Raw genomic sequence first — 16,436 nt, 5'->3', positions numbered from 1 at the left:
ATAGATACATACATATATACATTGACTAATCGTACTCAACTGGTGCTTCTAACTACGCCTACCCAAATGTACCTGACCTAAGCCTAATACGTGGGCGGGAGTAGATAAGTAGCAGTTTAAGTTAAGTTTGCTTTGCCAAGGGTCTGCTTCAAGAATTCTCTACAAAGGGTTATTCAGTTCAGTACCTGGGATTTAGAAGGCTGGAGGGTTGGTATCTCTATCTCAGGGCTTGATATTCCAGCTGCCTGCGAGATCGGCTTGGAAGCGCCGGAGCTGGATTTCTCGGCAGGAGAAAAGGCAGCGTCTCTCTCTCAGCACGTCAGAAAGGAGGGACAGCGTCTGTGGGCTTCGCTGTCAGCTGGGCTCCTCGGCAAGTCTCGCTGCTCTAATCTTGTCACCACCTCGTGTGTTTGCTTAAGGCAATGTCGGTATTATTTATACCTGAAAGGTGCCGAGATTGACGTAAGGATGGACATAAATGCGTCAATAAGGATGTCATACGAACTGGTCGTTCGCACATTCTTTACTGAAGTTCTCGGCTAAATCAAAACAATGGCTGTGGGGATTTCCCAGGTCGTGGTAGGTTTGATTTGTTTTGAGAACACCGTATGCCTATTAGGGGGCTGGAGAAATAGTGCTTGCCTAATGAGATGGCATGCGCTATGACCTAATCAGATAACGGGCTTCTGTGCCGTTGTATGGCTAATCAGATAACGGGTTTTTGTGCAGTTGAATGGCTGCTAGTTAATTATTAACCAGACAAGGGTCAGAAATAGGGGGATCGATACAGTACCCATAGTAAATACATCACACCAGATGTCGATGGAGTTGCTGGGGTATGGAAACTACGAAACCCGGGAAAGAAGACTGGGTTTATGGCCCATGTCTCTTGAAAGAATATGATCTCCAGTGATTGCCACATGGTTTGCCAATCATGATGTCCTAACTAAGAGGCTATTCCTGCTATATTCCATGATGCCATAGTGTATCCAGTTTCCTCTACGGTGGTTAGTGTTGGTACAGTACTCATATCCCTCTCCTGACTACTTGCGTTAATAATTTCTACAGAGCTAGGCCTCTCTATGACTAATGAAGTTGATGGTTTCGCATGTGGTTTTGAGACTTGAGTAGCCAAAGTGTATTCTTTCCCAGGTAATACTAGTGAAGAATTTAGTTATTCACACAGCTCTAAATCTGTTCTGCAGCCCAAACCCTGAGCTAGCATTGGAGCCTTAATTGACTCTTTTGGCTACAACTATAGGAAGTCTGCTGTTTCCATAGGGGAATAATCTGCAAAATCCTTGGGGAAAATCTATGAAGGTTATCCAAGAGAGAAGGTCCTGTAAATGAATCATTAAAATTAATAACCACACAGTCACCAGTAAAAGACTTTCTTGTACCACCAGCCCAGTCCACTCTCCTTGCCATTATAATTTTAGTGAACAGTTGATAACTTCTCATTTGTGAACCCCTAAGATTGGCTATTAGCCAATGGCGACATTTGTCCATCAACTGTCTTGTGGATTCACTCTGATTTTCTCGGAGTGGGGGTACATTCGCCAAAACCAGTACCAATGGGGCTGCTGCTGGTGGGAGATCAAGAGATTGATGCAATTGATTGCCTTGTACTCCTGGATAAGTCTCAGAAGGACCCATTGCTCGGTCAGGCCCTCCTGAATCCTCTTGGGATGTTTTTACCTGTCGCGATGAATCACTTTCTCTCTTCGCTTGCGGGTTTTGAGTATCCCAAGTTATATTTAGATTGGACTTTCCCGTTTGTGGCAATGGTGGAATGAAAGTATTACCAACCAATAGAACTGGCGTAGTTTTAGATGTAGATGGTTCTAAACTTTTATTCAGTTGAATCAAATTATTACCTCTAGGAATTTCCACAATGGGGATAATAAAAGGCAATTTTGTGACAGTAATCCACCGACTTATTTTCAATTTGGGACAATTTTAGTAAAATAGGATCCATTATAGTTGTCAGACTTTTGGTTACTTCAGTCCAGAATGTCTCGTCTGGGGGAGCTTGGGGAAAAGGAAAGGATTTCCACTAAGAGGGCTGCTGTTATAATATTCGTATTTGTTGCCCTAGTTTCTGGTCCTTTTGGTTTAGTAGCACAAGTGTTTTTGGAAAGTTATTGTTTAGTGCTTGTGTTTGTAGTGCCCTGATTTCTGGTGCGCTTAGCCGATGAGAAATTTCTGTCTCCCTCCTTAATATAACATGAGTGGGTGACTGAGTAGGTGAAACGGAAGGCCTAAACCCCTGTTGGCCTGGTGGGAGGTCCGATGATGTTAGCAATAATAAAGGTGATTGCGTAGCCAGTATGGCTTCGTTGGATCTGTCAAGAATTACCCCCCCAAGGGAAAAGATTCGGCTTCATTGAAAGTCGGCTTTCAGTTAGCTTTATTTCCTGTGTAAGAACACTTGCCGCTCTAATCAAAAAAGAATCCATAGTCGCAGTTACCCCTCCTGTGTTCTTGTCCCCCAAGGCCCTTCTTTTTGACATACTTTTACCAAAGTAAAACAATACCTGCCCTCTGCGCTGTTGCTAGAGGGGGGCCCAGCCTCCTCCGGGCTTCGACGGGTGTGGACACGCCCGCCCTTGGCCCGGACTTGGCCCAGACCGGAGTCTTGATTTATATAGCGTGTCCGCACGCTAGGGCTGCTGAGTGTTGTGGTCCCCCTGGACCTTGCAGGAATCCGTGTGTCAGGGCAAATTGCAGGACACCAATAAGCAGTTTATGCGGCTACAAGGGGCGAGGTCCGGCGTCTTGATTTTTATAGCGTGTCTGCACGCTAGGGCAGCTGAATGTTGTGGTCCCCCTGGACCTTGCTGGAATCTTTGTGTCAGGGTAAACTGCGGGACACCAAGAAACAGTTTATAGGGCTACAAGGGGCCACAGGCCGGCGTCTTGATTTTTATAGTGCGTCCGCGCGCTAGCGCTGCTTGATGTTGTGGTACCCCTAGACCATGCAGGAATCCATGTGTCAGGGCAAACTGTGGGACACCAAGAAACAGTTTATGCGGCTACAAGGGGCCGAGGCCCGGCATCTTGATTTTTATAGCTCGTCCGCGCGCTAGGGCAGTTGAATGTTGTGGTCCCCCTGGACCTTGCTGGAAGCTGTGTGTCAGGGCAAACTGCGGGACACCAAGAAGCAGTTTATACGGCTACAGAGGGCAGCAGGCCAGCGTCTTGATTTTTATAGTGCATCCGCGCGCTAGGGCTGTTGGACGTTGTGGTCCCCCTGGACCTTGCAGGAATCCGTGTGTCAGGGCAAACTGCGGGACACCAAGCAACAGTTTATGCGTCTACAAGGGGCCGCAGGCCGGCATCTTGATTTTTATAGCACGCCCGTGCGCTAGGGCTGCTCGATGTTGTGGTCCCCATGGACCTTGCAGGAATCCGTGTTTCAGGGCAAACTGTGGGACACCCAGAAGCAGCATATGCTGCTACAAGGGGCCACGGGCCAGCGTCTTGCTTTTTATAGCACGTCCATGTGCTAGGACTGCTGGATGTTGTGGTCCCCCTGGACCTTGCAGGGATTCGTGTGTCAGGGTGAACTGCGGGACACCAAGGAACAGTTTATATGGCTAAAAGGGGCAGCAGGCCGGCATCTTGATTTTTATAGCGCATCCGCGCGCTAGGACTGCTGGATGTTGTGGTCCCCCTGGACCTTGCAGGAATCTGTGTGTCAGGGCAAACTGCGGGACACCAAGAAACAGTTTATGTGGCTTATCATAGGGACATTCTATCGATGGGTTCACCTCTAAATTTAGAACTTTCTCTGGAAATGTAAACATTTTCCATGTGAACCCAATGCTAAATCCATGGGGCAAATATTTCTTCTGCTGGAGAATCCCCTTCTTAAACACACTCATTTACTCCTGCCTTTCATGGAAGTAAATCGGCAATCATTTTCAGGGTTGGAAAAGACTGCAAAATTTATTAAATTTAAAGACACTTAAAATGATACCTGAACGGTAGAACCCTGAGCAATCTATTTACAGACACAAATCATGTTTTGTGAACCAAAAACATACATTTACACTAGCAAATGGTACTTTCTGCACACCAAAGTTACATTTAGGTGCACAAATACTCTGTGAATTCAGACCTTGTGTGTGTTGTAAAACTATGTCAGTCTGCAATGATGCATTAGACATTAACATCTCTAACACTTGAGTGGCTTTAAAGATGCTTAAACTACAAGGCACCAATTCATTAAGGCTTTTTTTCTGAGAGTAAGTATGTCTTACTCTTGAAAATGCAAATGTTAATTCATACCTGAGACATGGTTAGGACACAACTAATCACAGATAATACTTTGTGAATCAGGCCTGGAAATTCAGTAGTAATTCAGGGCTATGATGGGAGGAAGATATAACTGCTGTAAGAAAAAAGGTTTATGAATGAGGGCCCAAAATTCTCTAGACAAACCTTGAAAATAATAGGCTTGTACACTGTTGAGTACGTTTAGTACTACCAAACTATAGAGAGACTCCAAAATTTAGGTTTCCGCACGGTAAAGTGCAGGGAAAAATAAAAAAGTTTATCTCACTTAAAATAAATATAGCAAATATTTTTCATTTAAATATTAATGATTATATTTGTATATAGTCACTTTAAATGATGAACAAAATCGAAAAATGCTACAGCACTATTACATTATTTTTTAAGTAAAAGTTTAATTAATGGATTATATATTAAATGAATTGAAAATTATTTTTCTAAAGTTTAAATTAAAAAATACATTCCCACCTAAACAAAAAATATTTTATCTACATTAATAATTAACTAAAGTGATGTAAGATAATTAAAATTAATTTCATATATATATATTTTGAGATTTCAAATACTTTATGCTGTTGTATAATCTTTATTCGGTAAAAATTCTCACCATAAAAGAGTACATTTTACACAGTAAAACATTAGTAAAATCTATCGACGATAAAATTGCCTATTTAAAATGTTCAAACCTACACATTATACAGTACAATGGGTAATTTTTATGGACCCTAGTCCGCATCACTCTTCAATACATTATTACATAATGGTTAAAATGACTTCAAATCCATCCGGTCATCATCATAGCGACCTGCCAATAGGGCCTGCTAGCAATTTGGTACGGTGGAATACAACTTCATTCTCCTAGTTCGGGTCAGCCATGCACTACTCAGATATTTAGCCACCCCGCATACCATGGCAGGGGATGTAGGGTCGGTAGTAAGTACTCGTAAGGCCATTCTATGGCACCTCAGACCCAACCCCTTGCATACTGGTTTCAACCAGACCTTCCTGGCAACTTTATAAGCGGGGCAGGCAAAGAGTAAGTGCGCCACGGACTCCTTTGGAGCCGCGCACCTGGGGCAGGGGCGCGAAGGACCACCAGCGTTAGACCACCCCGCGGTAAACTCATGCACCGGAAGGGTCCCATACCTGAGTTTTAAATAGAGGGCTCTGTCCAGAGGCTTAGCAATAAGGTCGAGGAAGGGTTCCAACTTTCTAGACCATTTAAACTCTAGAAACCGTTCCGTGAGTAAACCCCCATCCCCGCTGCGTGTTGCCTCTGCCTGAACCCAGTCCCAGTATAACTTATTGATCACCGGTTTGGGGGGTGGCATTTGACTCACCCACACATCTCTCAAGCCCAATTGCACCACCAACTGCCTCACGTTGCTCAACCACCCGATCCTATTACCAATGTCTAGTAGTATTAGTTCATCCAGCCCGCAGCATATTTGATTTTCACAAGGGCAAACAGAAATACAGTAACAGGGTTAATATACGGTCTAGGGCAAGGTTATACAAGTATAAACAGAGTCTGACCCCCCGTGAACTGTAGGAAAAAGAAGATAAGGCAGGTAATAGCAGGAAAAAAGGAAAGAAAAGGAAGAAAAAGGGAAAGAAGAGGGGCTGCTATTCAGCTCTATTAGTCATTTCTAAACATTCTATGCATATGTTGGCACTAGAGCAGCTCGAAATTGGTATGCCCCATCTACATCCGCAGCCTAGTACAGGTAAATACTGGTTACTTACAGGTGAGTACAGTTATTGGAGCGTTACATCGGTGACGGATCAAACCCGTTGATCTTGGCGGTTCGTAAGAGTCTAAAAAAGTGTCCAAAGAGTTCCACATCCTCCTGGATGAAGGTTTCCAGGGAGAGTTATGTAACGCAATGTTATCTGCCCCTCTGAGATGGGTGATCCAGTTTATCCATCCTTTATATGATGTTTTGCTTGTTTCCTTCCAGTTGGCCTGAACCATGTTTCACCATTGATGTCAGTAGTAAGACTAGCAGGTCTTTATCAGAGTCAGGTTTCAGGTTTGTGTTCATAAAGGCCATAGGTAGGGTTGAGAAGTCTTTGATCAGAGTATACCCAAACAGACCATTTAAAAAACCAAACACTTTGTCCCAAATCGACTTTAGTTGCGAACAATTAAAGATAAGATGGGCTAAATCCCCAGTTTCCTGGTTACAGTTCCAACATGTTGCGTCTTTCCGGAGCCCTAATGAAAACAAAAGGGCAGGGGTCCAAAATGCTTTGTGTAGTAGCCAGTATTTAGCTTGGGAGAGGACCGGGGAGATCTTATTACGTGAGACAGAGCCCCATATTGTGGACCATGCCTGTTCATTTGGTGGGCCTGGGGACTGATGTTCCCAAAAGGCTATCTTATCATTGAGTTTAGAAGTTTTTGGGCAAAGGAGTTTGTAGATCTGTGATACCTGGTGGCCCAACTTGTTAATGTTTGTAACAAACAGTATGATTGATGGTTGAACATTGGATATTTTGGATTTTGACAGGGCCGTTCTAATTTTAAGGAAGTTGTAGAATTCAATGTCGGCTAGGTTATATCTCGATTGGAGGTCTGAGAAAGTAACTGGATATGAGGCGTTTTCTAGTTGGTAAGGGAAATGGATAGCTTTCTTAATCCATGTTTCCAGGGAGAGGCTTTTGCCTTTATACAATATCTTGCTATTGGCCCAGAGTGATTCTAATTTAGAGCCTTCAATACTATTCTCTAGATTCTTATCCACCTTAAGTAGCGCAATTTTTGTGTTTTAAAGATAGACTTGGAGGTGTGGGGGTATAGCCTATTTGTTGTTAGTAGTGCAAGAGGGCTTAGTTTATTGAGGATGGCCCTCTCCACCTCAAGCCGGACTGGGGTGTAGCCGGTAGGTGGAGCAATCCAATATGACACCTGTTTTGCCAGGAATGCCATGTGGTATATTCTAAAGTCTGCTAGGTTTACCCCTCCTGGAGTTTTATTCAGTTTTAATTTTTTTATACTGATCCTTGCCTTCTTCCCGCGCCACAGAAATTTTGTTATGAGGATATCTAGTTTGCGATGTAAGTTGTCTGTGAGGAGGAGCTGGAGCATACCAATGAGGTAGTTAACCATCGATGTGATCATCATTTTAATGGTTTATACTCTGCCCCACCATGTGATAAATTTAGGTGACCAGGATTCCAAGAGCTTCCTTATTTTCTCTAGCATTGTTTTCTCATTCTGATGTAGGGTATCTACTAAGTTGCTGCCAAATTCTATACCTAAGTATTTAATATAGCTTGTTTGCCATGTTAGACCCGACTCTCCCAAGATATCCCTCAGTGCAGTGTATGTTTAATGGTTTGAGTTCTGATTTCTCTGTATTGAGTTTGTACCCCGAAAGGCCGGAATATTTTGTTATTGTGTCCATCAGGGCCACACTTGATGTCTTCGGCTGTTCTGTCACTATTAGTATGTCATCTGCGTAGGCGGCTAATTTTATTTGGACGCCGTTGATATCCACCCCTCGTGTTTGTTTTGATGTCTTGGATGAGGGGTACTAATGCCAGTAAAAATAAGGATGGAAATAGTGGGCAACCCTGTCTAGTCCCTTGGTGTAATGTGAAGGGTTCAGAGTGAACCATTAACAACAATCCTGGCTGATGGTTTTCCATAAAGGGCCATCACCATGCATACATAGCCCTCCCCTAATTTGAAGGAATGCATACAGCACTCCAGAAATGCCCAGGAGACCCTATCGAGGGCCTTCTCGGCGTCTAGTGTGATAGGTACTGCTGATTCAGGTTTACTGGCAGCATGTTCTAAAATGTGGCACAGTAGGCGGGAGTTGTCGTTGGACATGCGTCTGCGTAAAAATCAGACCTGGGAGTTGCTTATTAGCTTTGGGAGAACAGAGTTGAGTCTGACCGCTAAGATCTTTGCATCTATTTTGCAGTCTATGTTATTAAGGGATATGGGTCTATAATTTTCCGGTGAAAGTAGGTCTTGTACCCTCTATTGGGATGACTATTATGTTTGCTACAGAAATGGTGGATGCGTGGTCCCTTTAGATGCTATGTGGTTAAAGACTCGTTTCATGGTTGGTTGTAGCTGATCTAAGAAGGTCTTGTAAACCCGTCAGGCCCAGGGGCTTTGTTGTCTTTTAGCGATTTGATCGCCATTTCAATCTCTGTGCAGCTAATTTCTTGTCCTAACCTGTGTGTTTCTTCATTATTTAGTTGTGGAAGTTTGAGTCTTTTGAGGTAATTTGTACACTTCTCTAGATTGGGGGCCTGATCATTTTTGTAGCATTCTCCATAGAAATCTTTAAAAGTCCTAAGGATGTCTTTGTGTTTGGTACGGGTTATGTTACTAGAATCTTTAATTGATGAAATGGCAAACTGGTTCTGTTTGTGTTTGAGATAGAAGGCCAGAAGTTTCCCCGCTTTATTAGCTTTGCATAGGTTAAGAGCTTTATATTTGTTAATCCACAACCCTGCTCTCTCACTTAGGATTTTGTTGTATTCGTATTTCATTTGTGTTAGTGTTGTGAGGATCTTGCTATCATGTAAGGCTGTAGCATGGGACAGTTCTAGGGATTTGGTCTCCTGTTATAGGTGGGTTAGGCTTAGATTTGTACGTTTGTTGCTTTTTGTTTTGATTTCTATGATAGTGCCCCTGACGGTATCTCATTGCGTCCCAGAGAGTGTTAATACCAATCTCCGTGGTGTTGTTATGTCTAAGGTAGTCTAATATTGCATCTTTTATCTTCTTTTTATCTGTAGGGTCCAAGAGTACATCACTGTTAAAGCGCCATCTCTTGGGAACGGAGCCATTGTGGCACCGAGCCAATTTTAGGCTTATACACGAGTGGTCCGACATTAACCTTGGGGCCATGTCAGAGTGTTCGATTAAGCGGGTGTGGGAGCCGGAGATGAGTATATAATCTATCCTGGTGTATGAGTTGTGGGGGTTAGAGTACAAGGTGTAGTCTCTAGTGTCTGGATGCTGGAGCCACCACGCATCTTTAAGATGATATTTGGAGCAGATATTCTTGAGGGCAGTATGTGAGTTTTTAGGGTGGTATTGGCAGGAGGATTGTCTATCGGTTATATGGTCTATTGCATTGTTAAAGTCCCCTGCTACCACCATGAGATCGCTTTGGGGGAAACCTTCCAGTGTGCTGGACACCTTTGACCAAAAAGTTGGGTCGTCAGCTTTAGGGCCATATATGTTTGCTACATATATGCCTGGCAAGGTGAATGATGGCTCCATCTCCCACTGGGAGTCTGATAGCAGATCCCCTCATTCTGAAAGGGCAGGATGTCACCTAATAAACCAAGTGCTCCCCAACCCCACCGAGCCGGTTCTGACTGGAATCAGTGATTTGCGACCTTAGAGAACAAAGACTTTTTAGGTATAAAATGCTGCGCTGGAACTTTGGTCAAGGGTGTTCCTTCTGGATGGCAAGACGAACCTATGTTCGAGCGAGCAGAGGAAAGGACTTTGAAACTTTCACCAAGCTTGCAGAAGAAACTACCCGAGGGCCTAAAATCGAGAGCGTCTCCTGCAGAAGTCTCAGGGACATTAGACTTCACACCGTCAGCTGTCGGAATTCCTGTGTGAGAAATTCTACTTGCAGGTGAGTCCTCCGTCGAGTTATCCGGAGCCTCTAGTTCTACTGTGAGGACCGCAGACTGGGAACCCTTGAATCTTTTGCTGAACTTGTGTGGGCCGCTGCCGCTAAGAGAGAGCTGCCGCCGCTGAGAGCCTGCCTAACTCTGAACCTTTGCAACTTTTTCTAAACCTGTGCAGACCGCTGCAGATGAGAGAGAGCTGCCGCCGCTGAGATCCCGCCTAAATCTGCACCTTCAACCCTTCCCCTGGATCTGTGCAGGCTGCTGCTGCTGAGAGAGAACAGCCGTCGCTGAGAGCCAGCCGGAATCTGCACCTTCGAGCCCTTCGCTGAACTGGTGTGGACCGCTGCAACTAAGAGAAAGCTGCAGCCGCTGGGCGTCCACCATTGCGCTAGCCTGGCCAAGACCATCCTCCGTCATGTGGGCCACTGCAGCTGAGAGAGCGATGCAGCTGCTGAGTGCCCGCACCCTTGCCTACTCTGCATCATTGTAATTGTCCCGTGGGCCGCTGCAGCCAAGAGAGAGCTGTAGCCGCTGAGTGCCCACACCCTTTGCTACTTTGCATCATCGTGAATTGCCCGTGGGCCTCCGCAGCCAAGAGAGAGCTGTCGCCGCTGAGTGCCCACACCCTTTGCTACTTGGCATCATCGTGAGTTTTCCGTGGGCCGCCAAAGCTAAGAGAGAGCTGTGGCCGCTGAGCGCCCGCACCTTTGGCAACTTTGCATCCTTAGGATTTGTCCCGTGGGCCGGTGCAGCTGAGGGAGAGCTGCTGCCGCTGTGTGCTCGCACCGTGTTCACCCTTGTTGAGGATTGTCGCTATTGTTTTGTGAGCTACCGCAGCTAAGAGAGAGCTGCTGCCGGTGTGTGCCCACCACAGAGCTACACGACGAGAGTCTTCGCCACCACCAGCCCAGGCCGCCACAGCCCCGTGCTGCTGCCGCTGAGCGCCCGCCTGTACCCACGTGCCCGAATCATTGTGGGTGCACGCTGCGGACCTCTGCCCTCAAGATTTGTGGTCGCTGGAATCCGCCTGTCATTGTCTCCGCTTCTTCGAGAAGCTGCGTGCTGTGTCCCCCTTCAACAACAGGTATCGGGTGCGCAACAGGTCACGTATGCCCCAGCCCTGAACTCAGTCAGAGTCACGCTTTGGTGAATACGTTGTTGTCTTTCTGTTTGAGTCTCTACGAGTTGACGTGAATTGTAGTTGTTGAAACACTTTGAGAGTTTTGAGTTAAACTGTTAGATAAAGATACTATTTTTCTATACCTACCTGAGTTGTGTCCTTTTGTGGTGCCATTACTGCCTTATTGTACGTGGTCATAAATGCTTCACACACTGCCTCTGAGATAGGCCTAACTGCTCGTGCTACGTTACCACAGGGTTGAGCAGGGGTTATCAAAAGGGGGTGGCCCTCTTGCCCTGACTTAGGAAGAAGGGTCTCTATTTGGACACTGGCGCCAGCCAGTGCCAACTAGAGACACCCATTTCTAATAATGCATATATTCTGAACAAACTCTCCGGATGCTCTTTTGTGCCATAACACCTAAAATGGCTTTTTCAACGTCCGCCGAACATAGGTTATAGGAGAAAAAGAGAAGAAGGAAACTAGAAAATAGCGATAGAAGAGTCTGAGGAACCTCGTCCCCCACCCCCTTCCCATCCCTGAAAACCTCGTATGTAGGAGATGAGACGGCAGGATCATCCTACCGTCTTACGGAGAATATCTGTTATAAGGGGTTGGAACGTAAATAGATGTACTGATATTCTTGGTTACTTTTGAATCTATAAACATTTGACATCCCCCCTTTACAGTGTGCATAGGTATATATAATATGTGCCACCAGTAAAGGATACGAATATAGTCCCTTAAAGTATGTTTAACGTCTTCATTTTGTAGCGATGACTGCAGAGTCTATGTTAACATGAGGTAGATATAGAGGTAAGTAGTTGCTGAAATGGATCTTGGTACCACTGGTTTAAAGATCTTAAACTGACCCATGAGGCACGCTTCCTTCTTCATCCCGTGCCCAGGTCTGGAGAAGATCTCCTTTTGTTAGTGACTGGTTGGGAGGCCTCCATGTCTTGAGCTGATGGGCCTTCCAGAAATGATGCGAGCTCCTTAGGGTCGTTGAAAAAGTGGTGTCTGCTGCCATCACTTATCCAGAATATGGCGGGACCAACAAAGGAAAACGGCATGTTTTTGTTTCTGAGCTTGTCGCGTAAGGCAAGAAAACCCTTCCTGGTATTGACAGGGGGCTTAGAGTAGTTTTGTGTGAAAATGATCCTATTACCGTTCCTTCGTATTTGGTGATTTTTACAAGTGTGGTTTAGGATAGCTTCCGTATGCTGGAATCTCAGTGGCTTGCATATGATAGATCGGGCTGCCAGTCTTGACGTGGATTTAAAAGTGGGGATTCTATGTGCACGCTCTAGCTCAAACTGCTGGTCGAACTTTACGTTGGTAATCTTAGGGATCCAATCCTCCAGGAAGCCTAAACATGAGCCTGCTAAGTCTTCCGATCCCTCCGGGACCCCAAGTATTTGGATGTTCCCCCGTCGACTTCTGTCTTCCGTCTCCACTGTTTGTTTCTGTAGCGCCATAGTCAGTTTTGTCAGAGTCTTCACCTATTGATTTGAAGTAGAGGAGATATCCTCTACATCTCTGATTCTGTGCTCGGCCGCACTAATCTATTCACTGTATTTAGATCAGCCCTGATGGCTGCTATTTCAAGTTGAATGGCGTCAGTGGTTTGTTTTGTGGTTTTTAAGCTAAGTCGTGGATATTTAAAAAAAATATATGGTTACATTATTTTACAAAATGCAAAATAGGTAATTATGATATCAAGGTGGATAAAGAAGGCTTGAGACTCTTCCCAGCGAGACCATGGTGACAAACAAAGAATCCCCCTCCCAAAAAGAACTGGTACAGTCCAGGGAGATGAGAAGGGCCCTCAAAACATCTAGAGAATGGAGAATCTCCTCCTCCGGTGAGGAAGGGTTTGGACGAAAAAATCAGAAGGACAATATTCTCCTCATGATCGAAATTGGACACAACCTTGGGCAGAAAAAAACTACTATCACGCAGGATCACTTTGTGTGGACAAAAATGAGGAGAAGCCAACAAAGCTCTAATTTCACCAAGCCTGCAACCAGAAGAAACCCCCAACAAAATCAAAACTTTAGCACAAAGAAACTTAAGATCAACTGAAAGAAGAGGTACAAAAGGAGGACCTGTCAATGCCTGAGGCACCAACAGAAGATCCGGGAGGGGGGGTGGGGGCCTGGAGAGCGGGAGACATGATGCTGAACCAATAAACTCCTCAAGTGTCAGGCTACCAAGGGAGAAACAGGGGACATTTCTAAACCTCTGAAGGCAAGAATGGCGGCCCACTAGGCATGAAGAGTAGAGACCTCCAGGTCCAACACAAAACCATTACTTAAAAACTATAACGCCGTGACAGGATCACCAGAATTGGAAGACACACCATTCCCCTTACACCGAAGTCAAAGTACTTCCAATGATGACTGTAAGTCTTCGTGGTGGGAGGCCTACAAGACAACTGGATGCTCTGAGCCACCTCAAGCAAGCAACCGTCAGCCAACAAGGTGAACCTCTCAAGTGCCATACCTCCAGCTGGAGATCCATGAAAGAGGATAGACTGTGAAGAGATCTGGATGAATGGGAAACCTCCAATGAACATGCACTGCCAAACCACGAAGAAGGGGAATCCAAGGTCTCCTGGGCCATTCGGGGATGACCAGAAGAACTTCCACCTGATCCATAAAACTTTTTTGGAGAACCCTGGACATTAGGGAAAAATTAAAAACCTTTGAAAAGCTGAAAGGAAGCACTTAGAATTGGTAGTGTCTTCTGCCCACCACAAAGCGCAGAAACTTCTGATCTGCCAGATGAAATTGAACATGCAGGTACACGTCCTTCAGGTCTAGGGATGTGAGGAATCTCCTTTGATGAACCAACTAAAGGATTGACAGTAAGGACACCATCTTGAAATGTCATTGTGGAATGTGCAAATTCACTCTCTCGAGATTCAAGACTGGATGGAATTAGCCCATGGACTTCTGCACAAGAAACAGGGTGGAGTAATATCCCAGTCCCCTCTACTGGGGTGGGACCTTGATTATAGCTGCCTTCTGCGAAAGAAGCTGAACACCTTCCAACAATACCGCTTGCTTCACAGGATTCCGGGGCAGAGGAGTCTCTTAGAAAACCAGAGCTGGGTGTGATGAAAATTTGATCGGGTAACCTGGAGGTTACCATCTGAATCCCCCAGGCAACCAATATTCCCTGCTGCTGGTGGCAAAAAAAGCAAAACTAACCTCCAACAGGAAGGAATGTATAGTCAATGCGTGGTTGAGCTGCAGCTGATTGATACTGGGAATTATCTCCTCCAGGGGTCCTCCAGCCACAACCTCTGCCTCGAAAGGGCTGGCTAGCAGCTCCACTATGAGGCTAGAGAAAGGTGCGGCAATATTTAAAACCTCTGCCCCTAAAGGGAAGACGAACAGGAGCAACAAGCTTCCTATTCTCGGCTGACTGCTTCACCATCTCCTCAAGTTGTGGACCAAACAACTTTGAACACTCAAAAGGCAACTTCAAAAGGACAGACTTATGTGTAGTATCCATCTTCCATGCCCGCACCCAGATATGGCGGCATGCCGCAATAAAAGCCCCTGATGCTGCAGCTCACAAACACAAATTATCAAAGGATATGTTAGACAAGTAGCAGACTTGAAGTTCCATCAAAGCCAGAAGAGAGGTAATATTCCCTCCCTCACTCATCTGCTGTGCCAGAGTCTAGAAATTCTTCAATAGGGATTGGACCATATAATTAGGTTAGGCCATTGCCCTGATGGAAAATTGGAAGCAGTGTAAGACTGCCCCATCCACCTTCTTATCGACAGGGTCAGAAGGAAGGGCGTCCTCTGAAAGCATCATGCCCTTCGAAGGAAGGCCAGCCATCAAGTTATCCACCTCGATGTATTACGGGGATTCTTCTGCAAACCCCTGCAAAGCATACCGTGTGCTAAAAAATCATGGGTACCCTGTTGTGTCAGCGATATTCCACTAATGGGAAAGTACTTTGCAAACCGAACTGTGCAAGGGCAAAGAGTCAGAGTCAGAGTGCTGATATTGCATGAAAAACTCTTCCTCCAATTCTAGTTCCACAGGTGCAGGAAAACCCAGATTGTCCCGGACATGAGAGGAGAGGTTAGAGAGATCAGCTCCCTGCACAAAATTACCTGCTTGCCTTCCTCATCATCAGTGTATCCAATCTCATTAATGGGATTCATCCGCTGCACTTTTGCAGGAGGGTCCTCTGATTCCCTGGCCTGAAATGCAGTTTCAGCCACCTCATTAATCAATAGGTGTAGCGCTGCCAATGTAGGCACACCCGCAGCACAATCTGAGGAAGACTCCATTGCCGGCATGCAAAACTACAACATTGGCGCTTCCTGCATCTCTCCAGTCTCTACGAAACCAACACTTGTGGCCTCCAAAATCTTGCGGCGGCAACAACTTGCAGGAAGCACTCATGTACCATAAAAACCCTGCACACCAACGCAAGTTGCTTGGAGGCAAAGTGCCTTATACGGTGGATCCCTGGGGGAGAAACAATGTGCCAAAGAGGATGCTCAGCACCATGGAAGAGCCCAATTGTGACCGTGGACCTCCCAAGGCAAAAGCACCTCACATACACCATGCAGGGACAGGGCCGCAGGTATTTCCCTGGTGGACTCCTGGGGGGCTGTTTTTGTTACGGGACTGGCAATATCGCCCCCCCTGTGACAATATCGGCCGAAACAGGGGCGTAACACAGGCCCACGCAGCCCCCGCGGTGCGGGGGGCCTCTAGCTCCAAGGGGCCCCCTCCGCACTGCACTGTGGCCGGACAGCTCCTGATTGAGCCCGGAGGGGGGCCCACTAAGTACCGTGCAGGGAGGCCCCCTCACTTTTCGTTACGCCAGTGGGCCGAAACCGGCCCTTGCAAACTGCTCAGCTGCCTCCCTCATACTCCCCAGGGTGGCCGGCTGAGCAATTTGCTAGGGCCGATTTCGGTTCCCAGTCTGGCCCTGTGCAGGGACCCATTATGCAGGGAGAAAAACAATGGGTGAGAGGACGCTCCGCATTGCAGCCCACAAATGAACCAACACCCGCTGTTCAGGAAGGAGCAGTCCCCTAAAGAAAAAGACTGCTCACCCAAGTCCGATAAGGGAACAACAGTAAAAACATGTAATGCGGCAACAGAACTTACCCCATACCTAGCTAGGCATTGTTCTGCCGCGCAGAATGAAAAGAAGAATCTGTCTTGCTGACGTACTTCTCCCTTTATGCATGCTGCCCAATCGGCGCTTTATTGAGGGAAGTATTTTGACCTCAGCTAGGTGATAGGTTCTGTGGAGCAGGCAAACTGCTCATGTGTAAGGAATGGGACTGGAAGATGGACGAGGAGGTAATGTGGTCTTCTCAATCATACCTTTTAATGGTAGGCTTTTCTCCCA

This window comes from Lissotriton helveticus, chromosome 8 (genome assembly GCF_964261635.1).
Source record: "Lissotriton helveticus chromosome 8, aLisHel1.1, whole genome shotgun sequence".
NCBI classification, from domain to species: Eukaryota; Metazoa; Chordata; class Amphibia; order Caudata; family Salamandridae; genus Lissotriton; species Lissotriton helveticus.
Note: the sequence above shows the minus strand (reverse complement) of the source record.